The following is a 14,953-nucleotide window of genomic DNA, read 5'->3' on the forward strand; positions in this document are numbered from 1 at the left end:
TTTGTTTCATTGTGCGGCCCATTTCATGGTGCTGCGCCCACTCTTTTCATTGTTCGTTTGCATAGGTCAAAGGTCACACCCACAACTCTTCAAACTCTGCTGTTTGGCAGAGGAGATGTGAGGATGCTGTTGCTAAACTCATGATTTGTGTCGACTCGAAGGTCATCACGTCTCCAGCGGCGCCGGAGCCTTTCAACTCTCAGCCAAGGTGTCCAGATGAGACACACATGTAGGTCTGCATCAACCCCGCCCCCCCCCCCCCCCCATTCTACACGTCTGCATACCTGCCTGCCACCTCCTCAGCAACTCAGAGTGATTGCATTCACCTGCTGCTGCCTGTGATCCCTGGATGGTGGCCAAGCCTCAGGAGGTGAGAGAGAGAGAAAGAGAGAGATATAGAAAGATAACGTGTGAGAGCACTAGAAAAAAATAGATGGATTGACAGAGATGGAGATAAAATGAGTGGATGTGTAAGTATATGAGAGAAAGAGAAAGAGAGAGGGAGGAAGAGAGCGAGAGGGAGGGAGGGAGGCAGCGAGCCCAGTTGAACTCAGCCCGCCTACTCTATTCAGTGTGAGGTGCCGAGCGTCTGAAATCAGGCATGGAATCAACCCCCCCTCCTCCTTCTCTCATCTCCCAGTTCCACGGTAACAGTGAGAGGGACTGTTACCAGTGTCCATGGTAACCACTTGGTGCAGACTTTATCTAAGGGTCTGGAAAGAACAAAGCTCACAGATGCCTTTTTCATTTGGCCCAGGCTGTCCCAGTGACCAGCACAAAGAGCCTTTACAGTGCACGCACACGGGAGATGGGACTCTCGCCTGGCCACTATACTGGGACAACTCAAACTTCTCTCTCTCTGTCACTCACTCTCTCTCTCTCTCTCTCTCTCTTACACACACACACACACAGACACACACATACCATTGGGGACCGGCCAGCACCCACACTACTCACAGTAGGACACCTTGTGTGAAAGAGATTTAAAAAAGGACCATGTTAAAGGGATGTTAAAGCAACATACTATAGCTCATTTCTATTTACTTTTTTCAGGCAGAGCCCAAGAATGCATATTGATGCATTCTTAGCTGTCTGTTTGTCACAGTTGTGCTGATAATGGTCAGATGATTTTTTTATTTAGCACACAGAGCATTCTAATCTCCACCACATGCATTCAAAGTATACCAGAGCTACAGTAAGCACAGTAATCATCGGTAACAGCACTATCCCCGCACTATGCGGTCACCTTTGCACATGTATTTGCATATAGTAAGGCAAGCCACCCACAACTCTTCACCTGGAGTATGTTCTCAAAGAGGGCTGTTGCTAGGCAACCTAAAGAGTTGTGAGAGAACTCCAACTCTCAAATGACAAGAGAGCCAGTTTGCAGCCGTGGTGTTCCATGTTAGTATGTGGGTGTTGATAATGTCAAGAGAAGCTATGTGGTATGACAAGGACAAACGATTATCCTTGTTTGTGTTTTTATTGATTCACTTCAAACAAGGGGATTTTTAATTGGCAGTAGAGCAGCATGTATTGTTGATTTGATCACTTTTAGCAAGTCATCTGTAGGCTATAAGTCTATATACAAAACATTGAAGACAAATCAAGACAAATGTCATGGTACAAGCCTATATCCCAGTAGACTGAATTATTTTCTCACTTATCTTTGAATCACTTTCAGCTCTTCAGAAGAAAAAGTCCCTGTGTCTCTACATATTCCTTCTACTTTTATTGGAGTTTGGCTACTCTGACACAAGAATGCCCAGTGTACAGCAACAAGTTGACCTCTCACCTTTTAGAGGGTGTCATCTCAAAACATGTCTGTGCAGTGGGAAAACTGTAGTTCCTAGTGGTATATATAGTAACATTCATCATTCCTGTTTTTAACCTGTGAATTTTAACATGCCTGGATAGCCATCTAGTCCACGGGTTAGGCATGGGTTAAGGTGGCAGCGCTGCCCGGAAGACGACGTTGGGGGCTTAAAACACCATCGAGCGTGAAACATTCCTGATATTGGCTTTGCCATGACTGAAGATGTGATGGGAGAAGCCTACTGTAGGTTATAAAAACTAGTAATTCAACCTGACCCCACGTCTTTCACACACACATTGTTAAATCATCTGATTCTTGGGGTCCAGAAGTCAGAGACAGAGGCTGGCTCCCAGGAGCACATAGAAAATGTCTTCCAAGCTATTTCTCGTGGAGAGTCTGATGAGTGTGGATATGCTTGTCAGTATGAATCCAGGGTGTACAGAGCCAACATATTACCAGGCCATTTCTCTGCTGTCTTAACAATAACCCCTGACTCTGGCTGATACCACTGCTGTTGCCTTGTTGCTTTGCCCAACACAGCAGGCGTTCAGGTTCAAGCAGCTGTACCCCTGCAGGAAGCAGCATATTCAAGGGATTTTCCTTTCAGTGGTAAATCAAACCTTTGGTAAATCACTGATGGAGTCCAACAGCTCTCTGGTAGGATGAAACGAATGACTGAGGTAATGGCGAAGATGATACCATGAGAATGACGAAATCATGACTGATTTATAGAGTATTGGCTATCTGCTCATTTCTAATGATACACGATGTTAGAGGGGTAGGCTAGTGCATACAGGTTATGGTTAACATGTATTCATTCAGGAAACACTTTTATCCAAAGCAAAATAAGGTGAATTTGTAATCGTATAACATGACACAGACCTTCCTGGTTTCAAACAGAGCTTACAGAGAGAACAGTTTTACTGTTTTTTCCAGAGATTTATTGAGAGGCGTTTTTCTATGCATCTACACACTGTGATAAGAGCTGACTGTCAACAGTTATGACGACTACTTATCCTGTAGGCCTACTGTAGGCTACTTTGAGCTGTAGGATGGGTATCTTCAAGGATACAGTGGTTTTTAAGAAGTGTAGGATGGCAAAGTCTATGAAAATATCAACATTGATGCTGCCTTCCTCTCAGATATTATCTGGGGAGTTTTTTTCCCCTCAGTCAGGACTCAGGTCTTATGCATCACCCATCATTCCCTTGGCCTAAGTATCTGTAAAGCTTACCACTTTTTAGATTAAACACACAACCTGATATGCGATCCATCGTTTTCAAACTTTCAGACATCATAGACTGCGCTATTCCACACATATTGTGAGTTTCTAAAGAGTGTTTTTTCATCAGAGGCTTGCATTTTAGCGCGCTCGCTCACTGCTGTATGTTGTCAGGCGAACTCTCCGCCCCTCGGTAAAATTGGGCTGCAGTAGCCAGCGCTGTCGTTGGTCGGGAGCGAGAGAGGGAGGGAGAGAGACGGTGCGGATTTCTGCAGCGCGATCTTGCGTTCTCGTCCAGCCTCTGACTTCAGTCTTGGTCTCTTTGCGGTGACGATTGCTCTGTCCCTTCGCTGGTAAGTTCTATTCAAAATATTTGACTACCTACGTTTATGCCTTGAATGAAGTGAGTCAGAGCCTGTAGTCAATCGTGAAAGCCACCGATGGATTAAACGACCCAAGCAGCAGCACTGTTAACGTTCTTGCTGCAACATCTTGCTAAAACTGCCTTCATCGCATCTTCGGTAGTTTTTGCAGCTCGGTCACAAAAGTGAATCAGGACGTGAGTCTGCCGTATTATCACATTGTGTTATTAGGCTACATGTAGCTTTAAAACCGGCTATACGAGCAACATTTTGGTGGTTTGTTCTGTTTTTTTTCTGGCTTGGATTGGATCTTATCTGCAGTGTTGAGCCATAGCCAGCATGGATCTTGCACATTTTCCTTCAGTGATAGCAACGCCATGACAACATGGACGTTTATAGTACAGGTACGGGATAACGGTACAGTGTAGCACGCTACTGGGATACAGGCGTGGTCCTTGTAATAAAGTAACATTTAGGCTAGCGATGATCCCAGTTTTGTCGTGATTTATGTTGCCGCCGCACAGGTGCTCATAATATGCGTACCAGACCGGAGAAAAGGAGAGATTGGCAGTCTCTTTTCCAGACTAGGCTATACCTGTAACCTTAATTATGTAATCAAATAAGCGCATGCACTGTCATTGACGTGAATGCCCTCTGTGTCAACGGAGCTCAGAGCACGACGGTTTTCATGAGTTGGCGTTAATGTCACGAAATGACAATTTTGTGATATCTGCAGGTTTCACACAAATATTTCACACTTTACTTAAAGAAATGGCCACAATTAGATGCAAAGTGTTACATTATGAAGACTCAGAAGTCAGAACCACGACAATGCAACTCACCTAGAAACGGAAGTCCCCTAGATGATGATGGTGGACTACTTTCGAGAATCATCTGTGCTGTCCCAGAGGAAGACAACAATCGTGGAGACCCCGCAGCTAATTTAGTCTTCAAAATGCGATCATTCAGCAATCAGCTCTTTCAGACATAGGCTACTGTTGACATATTTCAAGACGGAATTTACACTTTTGTTATCTTTCTGTGGCGCATGTGACGGTGATCGGGGCCTATTGCACCTGAATGGTGCGTAGTTTTCACTTATGCTGGCAAGTTTCTGATGGCCTAATAGACATTAAAAAATGCTGTAAAACAGTTTAATCATCTGTCCATAACAATTTCCACAAATCGATGTCTATGTAATTGTCATCTAATGAAGACATTACTTTTCACTACAGTAGTCAGTAGCCTAATGCAATGACATAAGGTGTTTTCCTGCTGCTTGTCAGAACTCAAGTTCAGGGTTCATTCCTGTTTCACTGTTGGGATACACTGGGGCTTAGCCTGCTAGTCATCAGATGTGCTACATTATTCTCAATATGAGTTCTGATGTGCCTTGTGTTCTGCAGTTGAATTTCTTGTTTTGTCCATTGTCATCCTCATAAAATGTATAATTTTTTTACTGTTCTGACCAGGGATGGCCTCTTTCACTGGCTCTCTCTGGTGTTAGCATGAATGGCCAGGCCTTTTGTTGTTCACTGACCGGGGAGAGCACCAACCCAGTGGTTGTGCCGACAAAGCAATTAACAGAGAGAGAGAGAGAGAGAGAGAGAGAGAGAAAGAAAGAAAGAAAGAAAGAGAGAGAGAGCTCTAATTGTTTCCCAGGAGATTCCTTTGGTTAGTCTCCCACACCACTGAGTTTGTGATCTGGATGCGGAGGGTGTTGCGCTCTGGCTTGTGTCGCAGTCGCTTGCTGAGCCCAGTAGAGGAGCTTGCAGTGCTGCCAGAGCCTCTGCGGCCCAGTGTGCTGGTGGCAGGTGATGTCTATTTTCAGGAATGAGGCCAGGCGAGAGAAAGAACTTGTTTTCAGTGTCCTTCCTCTCTCTGTTCCTCGCCCCTCAGCATGGAGGAGACTGCTCATGGCTGCTCCTGTTTGAGTTTGTAATACTTGTGACACTTTTGACACAACTAAAATGTGAATGTGTTCACTTTGTGGAAACAAACTGAGCTCCACCTCAAAATTCATAACACAAGGATATTATTTATTGATCATAGGCAAGACAGTCACAGAGAAGGCATGTGTATGCAAATGCACACACACACACACACACACACATATATATATATATATATATATATATATATATATATATATATATATATATATATATATATATATATATATATTCACATATGTTTAATCAAGTTAAACTGATTAAACATATTAACTCATTAAACATCTGACTGGACTTTTGGATGGATTGAAAAGGAAAAGATCATTGAGGAAAAGGAGGAATGTTTAACACTGGGCCTTAGTTTAAAATTATTGGCAAAGTCTAAGGTCTAACTAAAGCCTGTTTAATAACTATGCAAAATCTATTTGCAAATTTAATGCCATGATAAAGATCCTAAGCACAGACAGTGGTGGGTCAGCTAAAAGCTGCCGAACGACACATGATGCCATTAGTTCATGCACAAGAATTTTGCTCATAGACTGACTTTGCACTTTGCCCATTTCAATTAGGGCCCCCTGACTCAGATGGTGTTGGCCGCCTGAGCCTCTGGTGCAGTGGTGATCAATCACTCCCCAGTCAGACAGAGCCCTGCCATTCTGTACCCATTTGGAACTGAGGGCATCCTATTAATGTCAGTCTTGGCTACGTGGTCGGGCCTGGTCTTGCTGGTGGAAGCTGGCGCGTACATGCACTCTATACCCCCAAAAGCCTGGCGCTGACAATTGTTGATCTTGCTGCCCGTGCTGTGGTTGCACTTGATGTATTCATTCATGGCTCCATGGCTGAGTGGATCTGCTGACCACAGTCGCGTTTCATAGTGGGACATTCATTACATCCAGGAAATGGTGGGTGTTTGAGTCCCATTTGAGTGGGTCGGTGAGGGGGTGGGGTGGGGTTGCGGGGCGTGGGAAGCTTTGGGATTTTGCCAGGAGAGAGTAAGTGGAACAGTGCGACAGAAGCGGCTGCTCTCATTGCCTCACGGCAGAGCAGAGCTAAATATAGGCTAGTGTGCAGCGCTCAGCGGAAGATATCCCAGCATCGCTTCAACTCCATTTCACTCTGTTTCTGCTCTTAAACATCAGCCTGTGGTCCAGCCAGGACCTTGTCACCCCTATGTGTGTGTGTGTGTGTGTGTGTGGGTGTGTGTATGGGTTGAGCTTCCATCATGACACAACACATGGAGATGTTATCAGTTGTTTTATTAAGTGTCTTCATCCTTTCTTATTGTTTTGAGAGCTAACATTTTGTTTACGTCTTTCTAGCGTTCTCTCTCCTTCATTCTGCCTCTCCCTCACATACTCATCTCACTCCCTTCTTGGAGATGTCATTATTTTGCTCTCTGTTTACCTGCCTCGCCTCTCTGCAGATAGTAAAGGCATGTTTGAAATGTCCAGCATCGATTCTGTCCATTCTCACTATGAGCGGCCTGTATGCCCCTGGACATTCAGTAAAGCAAAGTTATCATCATTAGCCTCTTGGGTCTTGCATTTGTTTAGTGTGACAGCACTCCAAACAACTGGCTTTGATACTTCGCAGTGGGCCAGTCTAGAGTCTGTCGCAGTAAGTCAGGACGGCTCCCATCTTAATTTGTATGTTTGAGCCTTTGCTCTCACAAACCTGGCTTGACACAAAGTCCATTAACTTTGATTATTTAAGGGAGACTCACTAATTTGCTGGTGTCGGTCAAGCTGTTTAGTTACTGCATACAGGAGTGCAGGTTTAAATCGGCAGAAATACTCACATGCTGCTAATGCTACAGGTTCTCAAGAGGCATGTTTACACTGCAAAGCGGAATGGAAGGTAGGTTGAGCTTAATGCTGTCATTCAGTGAACTTTAATATGATTTCATTGGCCTGTGCTGGTCTGGGTCTGTAGAAACACTCATAATATACTAATGCAAAAAGTTCTCATCTCCAAAAGAGGAGTTTCCTCATGGTTCGCTTGCTGTCCAGTGGAAGGAACCACTGGTGACTTTGTGTGTGTGTCTGTTTCCTATTGTTATGCTCAAACTCTGAAGGGGGCGAGTGTGTGAGTGTGTCTCCTCCTTTCACATGTGAGACCCACAGTTTCTTGACACAGACTCAAAACGCCACCGTGACCTTCTTGAGGATTAGTGTAATTGAATTTTCCTATGGCTGAAGGCGTGTCTGCCTCCGACTGCCTGCATGAGCGTGGCTGGCTGGAACGCTCCTGGTTCATGAACTCGTATTGTTTTACTTTGGTGGAGGAAGAGGAGGAGGTGGTGGTGAGTTGTTCAGTGTTTCCCCTACAATGTATTCATCAGCGGCGCAGCGCCGCTCCTGGAATTCAAGCGCCACTGCAAAAAGAGTTGCCTAATTAAAAAAAATAAATAGACGCAAGTGGACTTCAATAACAGCTGCCATTCGTTCAGGTTTCATGTCAACAAATAATAGTAGGCTAACGTTGAAGGCGCAGTCAGGGATTCCACAGGAGAGCACGCTTGTTTGTGTTTATGTTTAAGTTTATTAGCAGACGCAATTTTGTGCAAAAAAACGTAGCCTACATTATGTTAACCAGGGAACCCAATTAAACACGCCAGCGAGATAGCTCGCCCCTACCTTCAGTAGCCTATTCCCAGATAAATCCACGCATTGTTTCGTTTTTGTTTGTGATACAGGCAATGCTTTCAAGCCCTGTGTTGCTAACATACCTAGGCTGTGAAACTAAGGTCTAGCTAGCCTAATGGTGGGTTTAATTGAATTTGAGTAATAGGATGCGCAAGCATTTACATCTGACATTTGTAATTCCTGTAGAGCTCATCAAAATTATAGATATGATACAAGATACTTATCTGCTATAATCCAAGTGAATTTTACCAAATGACATGGGAAACATAATTAATTTCATCCACATATTCTTATGCACCATGCACAACAACGCTACTAAGTTAGCTTAAAACTGTGAGAATCAAGCCAGCGTCACGGGCCGTCACGGCATTAAAGTTAAACACTCAATTTGACTTGCACAGCACCAATACAGTGTAATGGCATGAAAGAGAAGTCTATATAGTTTATACAGTGCTGTAACTTCTATAAAGTTAAGACACCCATGCTGAAATTGACTAAAGGGAGGAATAAAAACATATTTTGCCTTTTGTCTTAATGCCTTAATTAAAAAAAAAAAATAGGACATCAATTATTTTTAATGCATCATGTATCGTAAATAAATACATTATATATAAATGTCTTATGCACAGCACTGTATATTCTAAATAGTAATAGTTTGTACAGTGGCCTACAGTGTACAGTTGTACAGTGGCTAATACTAATAATGTAAATGAAAAAGGTGAAAGAAAAACATGAATAATCCTGTTCAAGTACTGCAATAATCATGCTTGTGTTGATGGTTATGTCATAATTTGTAACTCAATCTGTCCATTTCTTTCACAAAATCCACCAGAAGTCACAATTTAAGGAGTCATTTTTTCAAATGTTTCTCTTTTTCTGGGGGGGGGGGGGGCTTCCTACGATCAACAGCACCGCTGCTGGAAAAAATTCTAGGGGAAACACTGGTTGTTCATACAAACTTTGCTTCATGAGGACAACCTCAGGTCAGCTTCAAAAAACAGCCTGAGCACCTACTGTATGATTTAAAGTGCAGAGGAAAGCTTTGTAACACTTCCCACAGTGTACTTGATATCTGTCTTTGAAACCAGGGCAAATTTAGGCCAAATACATTGAGAAACACACACTTGTGTGATCTTTTGCCTGCGTTTTCCAAAACCCAATTTGATTTGATCCACTGCCCTCTCCAAGTTGCTGCGTGGGAGCTCTGCATGCCAAGTCAATACAGTGTTGTGTCTGAAAGTGGGAGATTAAGGTCAGCAATTAGCAATAATAAGCAATTAATTCTCTTTGAAGGAGAACTGTGATGCCTCCTCCCAACATTGACTGAATTTGTAATGGCTTAAGTTGTTTACATCAGCACAGGCTTTGTCTTACATTATGAAACGTGTTCATTAGTCGAGCACCGGTATGTACACTAATCTCAAGGCCATTTGCAGCAGAGCAAAGAATGGATGACGTAGACCCAATATTTGCGGAATCAGTCCTCTCTTGATACCTTATGCTAGCCTGGAAAATCCAGACCCTGATAGTCTAGAAAGATTAAGGGTCTGGCCAAGAACAATGTAATGGCCCAACTCGAGGGGCGGCAACATGCATGCATTTAAAAATCTCACTGCACGCAATTGGATAACACTAGACAATGTTTACTTTGAATGATTTCGGACTTCGACGCAATCGGATAACACTACGACCAATGTGTACTGTCCTCCAACGTTGCAGCGCTGTCTTCATAAGTTTAGCTGGTTCCCCAGAATGTTGGGGTAAAAGTAACGTGCATCATTGCTCATTGCCAGAGTTTCTGGCAGAGACAATTCCATTGTGCTCTCGCGAGAACTCTGGATTTCCAGGGTAACCTTATGCTTCGCTGCTATCCAACGTGCCAGTTCTGTCTTCCATTATAGTTCAGGATTAGATCTGAGGTCGTGTGTTTTTGTGTTGGTTAATGATAAGGCCTTAGCACTATTTCGAGCTTTGGCATCCCAAGTAGTACAGAGGGCTTATCGCTGCTGAGAAGAGTGTGGTGTGGTGTGCTGCTGACATGACTTTGTGCTGGACCTCATCTGAGTCTCCTGTCTTAAATGTGTCTCATCAACTCATGCTGAGGCATAGGGTACTGTATATAGGAGTCTCTCGTCAGGGGTTTAATTCCATGGCTCTGTGTGTGTGTGTGTGTGTGTGTGTGTGTGTCCAAAGTATCTTGGTCGTCTGAACTTTGTTTTCTAGGCTTAGTGATGAAAGAGTTGCAATTAAACTGATTGTCGACCATAATGCTGACACAAGGACGGGATTTTTCATTATTTGTAACAATAAGAACCGTTCTGCCTCAGTGGACCACAGCCTCTGTGTGTGTGTGTGTGTGTGCGCGCGCATGTGTGTGTGTGTGTGTTTGCGTATGAGTGCGCGTGCGTACGAGTGTGTGTGTGTGTGTGTGTGCGCGCGCGCATGTGTGTGTGTGTGTGTGTGTGTTTGCGTATGAGTATATGTGTGTGTGTGTTTGCGTATGAGTATATGTGTGTGCGTGTGGGTGTGGGAGACTTGTTTGTCAGGGCTATATTTATAAATTCCCAGAGCCAGTGTTTGGGCCAGTCGTGGCTGGGGAGTAAGATGTGCGCTGGGGGTATTAAGAAGCTTTACCAGGGGTATTCTTCTCCCATAAATACACACGGCCCACTGCATGCTGGGAAGAAACTGGGGTCACAGGAAAGGCCTGGGGGTGTATGTCCTTGAGCGCATGAATCAGTCAAGCCCTCCTGAATGAGAGAGGGAAAACCAGGCCTGCATTGTGTTAGAGGTAAAAGATTAATTTCATAACTTTGAAAACTCATACTCATCCTTGACTCGCGTAGCTCAAGTGGCAAAAGCCTTCTAAATCGGCTTTGAATATCATGACACATGACACTTTGATAGTCATCTTTGCTCTAAAAACATTAAAAATAAATGCTCAAATGGTACTACATCGATTTGGCAGAACAAGAAGAATTTTCCTCATTGCTATGCAGTTTCTCGGTCTGTTAATGGATGGAGATATTGGGGCATGCAGCCAGGTTGAAATGAGATGTCCTCACGCGCTGCCATTCTAGTCTGCAAGCCCACAGCATTGTGCTTCATCAGGACATGGATGATGTCAAATGGATCTATGCAACCTTGGATTTGCTTAAACATGCGAAAACTCACTGCAGAAGATTCTGGTTTACAGGGGTGGGAAAATGATACCTGATTAGATTGTGATTTGTCATTGCATTCTCCGAAATGCATTTATTTATTCATATTATTTATTCATAGTCCTATATTATCTTACTATTTTACTTATTTGTTCTTGACTGGACAGATTATTTTGTTGTTTCAATTTCCACAGTGGTACTGTGGAGAGGAATCTTGTGCTATTGTATGATCTTTAGAAGGAATGTTCTCAGAATAGAGATCTGTACCTATATGAACTTAGAATCATAATGAAAAGATATCACTATACATGGCACCACCATGGTATATAAAATGTCAAAAACCATCACAAAAGTACACTGTACACTTACCCCTCACCTCTAGTGGTGACATACTGTCAGTTTTGTAGTTGAGTTGACAGCCGACAGCTGTTTTTGGGCAAATGGGAGCATTAAGCTGGTATTAGCCTAGGATGGTCCTTTTGGAGGGCCAGTGGGTGTGGTGGTTGTGTGAGAGAGTTAGGATTTCTCCTGTACAGTTTCGATTGCAGAGGGGTGTGGTGGTGAAATGCTAGCTAGCATTGATGTTTGTTAATGCCCCGCTTTAATACCCACACAAACATGTAGGCTAATCAATCACGAGTTGTTGTTTCTCCAGCTCTTCCCAGTGAACCGATAATAATAACCCGCTCTAAATCCAGCGAGGAATGGGCTGTACCTTCTGCCATGGTCATTTCTGAGATGATCTTCAAAGACCCGAGAAAATGGAGGCAAACAAGATAATGTCCTCAAAGATATGGCGTGACTGTTCCATTAATACCGTGGACTTCTCGCGCAAGGTCAGACTCCGGGCAAACTCACTCATTCACTCACTCACTACTTAAGCAGTTCTTGTGCATTCCCAAACGATGCAGCACAGGGGATATGTTTATATGACTGAATGGCAACTTCTTCAATCAGATCAAGTTGGTTAACTTACCAAATGGGGGTTGTGGTGTTAAATACGATGCTGCATAGAGGATATGTTTATGACTGAATGGTAACTTCTTCAATCAGATCAAGTTTGTTAATGGGGGTTGTGGTGTTGAATAATACTGCACATTTGCCCTGCCAAAAAAGCACGAGCCAGAGGATTGGAGTTGGCCTGCAGCTTGGGATGAACGTTGTCTTTCAGTATTGACCTTTAATGTGATTTCATTGGCTTGCCTTTCCTGCGTGACCTCATGCTATCTGCCGTTGTATACTGAGATCCACAGGCTTATGTAAACTTCCTGTGGGTTCTGGCACTGTGTCATTCAAACAGTGCTGATCTCAAAGTCATTTTAAGTGACGATACCCTCGCACGCCAGCCGTTGCTTGGGGTTTGTTTGGGGTCTCTCCATGGACCGGTTGTGGATTGTTAGGAATTAATGGGACTTATCTCTTGTTATTGTCCATGACTCTTTTTATACGGGTGATTGATTGAAGTCCCTATGGCCTGAGTTTCTGTGAACAGACACATTCAACACAGGGCATTTATCCCCATTGTTTGGACATGGAAAGCTGTTTTTGTCTCGGTGATGTCTTATTTTAAGCTTGCTTGTGTTGTGTTTTTTTATTGAGTTTGCTTGTTTTTCGCTTTGGCTTCAAAACGAAGCCTCTTAATCGTTATTGTGGTTATACAAAACCCTATGAAATCTGTGCTATTTGTGGACACTACACGTCTGGACAGCTGAACTTGCCATCTGTGTGAAGCATGTGAAGTCTATGGTTCATTAGGAAGACTTTTTAAAGGCCAGTAACGTTACATGAGTATTTTATGGGAATCTGCATCTCAAAAAAACAGATCGAACATCTGTTCAAGTTGGTTTAGTTCTTGATCTTGAACACTACTAATCATATCTGGAGAGGTAACCTTTGTGACAGATCAACTGGCTCTGTCTCTCTTTATATGCAGGACATGAATGTTAATAAATGTCACGCATCACACTGTCAATACACATATTTTTAACCGGTTGGTCACGCAAATCTGGTGAAATGGCCTTAAATCCTTTATCCTCTCGTCTCCTGTGAAATGTCCCTCATTTGCTGACTCTGAGTGTGGGCATGAAAAATGCCCAGCTGTTCGGTCAGTGAGTCTCACGAGCAGGACCAAAGCCAGTGGGATGAGTTCGCGGATGGCCCGCTTTAATGCCTGGTTAGCTCCGCTGAAACCTCCATCCAGTCACTGGCTTTCATCTCGGCACGTTCACTCGTTCCCAAAAGCGAACGTTAATATCATGCCGAGCGTGTCACCGCGATGGCCAGCGTCCAGTGGACCACAGCGTGCCAAGAGAAGAGATGGCCCTGATGCCTGCCGGCTCCCCGTGAACCGTCTGTTCGGGCGGCCAGTAGCATCCCCGATGAGGGGAAGATGGTGAACGATAAGGGGATGACCGCTTTGATGTCCAGCGTGTGCTGTGCCCTGTGTGTGTGTGGTCTGTGAGGGTGTGAACAGGCGCCCCGTAAAAGGGTGTGTGTGAGGTGGTGGTGACAGATATAGGATCTCCTCTGGTTTGTTTACGTGCCCTTCTTGTGTCCTCGTCCCAGCTCCGCGCCGTCATCTCCCCTGCCCATCGTCCTGCAGCTGTCGTGCTGCCCATCGTCCTGCAGCTGTCGTGCTGCCCGCTCAGCGGCCTGAGAACATTAGCCGATAATGACTTTGCCCTCAGCCGCATACAGTACTGAGTGATGTCACTCATAAACCTGCATGGTAGTGAGAGAGTGCAAGCTTTCAGTTCTCTCTCTCTCTCTCTCTCTCTCTCTCTCTCTCTCTCTCTCTCTCTTGCTGTCTCATTTCCTTTTCTCTCCTATCTCCTCCTTTCCTGTCTTTTTCTTCTCTCCTCTCCTTCCACTTCTTTCTTTTCCTCTCCTCCCTCATTTATCTTATCTTCTCTAGCTCACCTCTCTCTCTCTCTCTCTCTCTTTTCCTCTCCTCTCCTCTCCTCTCTTCCTCTCTCCTCTCTCTCTCTATCTCTCTCTCTCCTCTCCTCTGCAGCCTTGTCTTGTGGATAATCTCCCTCTCTTTCCCTCCCACTCCTCCTGTCTTCTCGACTGTCTCCCCAGTGGAGCCCACGAGGCTCCTAAAGGCGGCTCCTGGAGATGGAGAGAAAGAGAGGATGTTTAGAGGATGTTTTTTTGGACTGGGAGGGGTGTGGTGCAGGAGGGGCTTTTTAGTTTGGCAATGGGGGCTGGGTGTGTTGCGTAAGCACAGGAAATCAGTGGGAGTGAGCGAGCGAGTGAGTGAGTGGGTGAGTGAGTGAGCAAGTGGTGGGGTGTGTGTGTGTGTGCAGGCCTACACTCTGGAGGGGAGAATGGACTGTAATGGCATCCAGACCTCAGAGAAGCTCTCTCGCTCTCTCGCTCTCTCTCCCTCTCCCTCTCTTGCGCTCTCTCTCTCTCTGCGTCTTGTGCTCAGACACCAGGGCCTAAATGGTAGACACATCCTGCTGACCAACCCTGCTGTGTGACAGTTCCTCCCCCCCCCAGGCCTGGCCGCCGTGCGACATCTTGTCTCTGACCCCTCAGCTGTGCACATAGAGCTGGGTTCTGCTTAGGACACTCGTGCCCCCAACCTGTGTGTGTGTGTGTGTGTGTTGTGTGTGTGTGTGTGTGTGTGTTGTGTGTGTGTGTGTCAGTGTGTGTGTGTGTGTGTGACTGAGCTCTTCACAGTTATGTAAATACAAGGCATGTAGGACCTCTAACTTCGCTTCAATGTTTGGACGACCGGATATTAAACTGTTTGACTTGGGAAGGCTTCAGATCCTTGCGGCAGAC

The 14,953-nt window shown here is 44.7% G+C and overlaps 1 protein-coding gene across 1 annotated transcript in view; it reads left to right on the plus strand.

Moving 5' to 3' along the window:
• Nucleotides 1-3,262: 3,262 nt before the first annotated feature.
• LOC121684793 (spectrin beta chain, non-erythrocytic 1) overlaps nucleotides 3,263-14,953 on the plus strand; it is an 80,927-nt gene continuing 69,236 nt past the window's right edge. Inside the window, exon 1 of the mRNA XM_042064867.1 lies at nucleotides 3,263-3,391. The gene's annotated coding sequence lies outside the window, so the exon portion shown is untranslated. The remainder of the gene's footprint in view (nucleotides 3,392-14,953) is intronic.

Source organism: Alosa sapidissima, chromosome 16 (genome assembly GCF_018492685.1).
Source record: "Alosa sapidissima isolate fAloSap1 chromosome 16, fAloSap1.pri, whole genome shotgun sequence".
In the NCBI taxonomy this organism is placed as follows: domain Eukaryota; kingdom Metazoa; phylum Chordata; class Actinopteri; order Clupeiformes; family Clupeidae; genus Alosa; species Alosa sapidissima.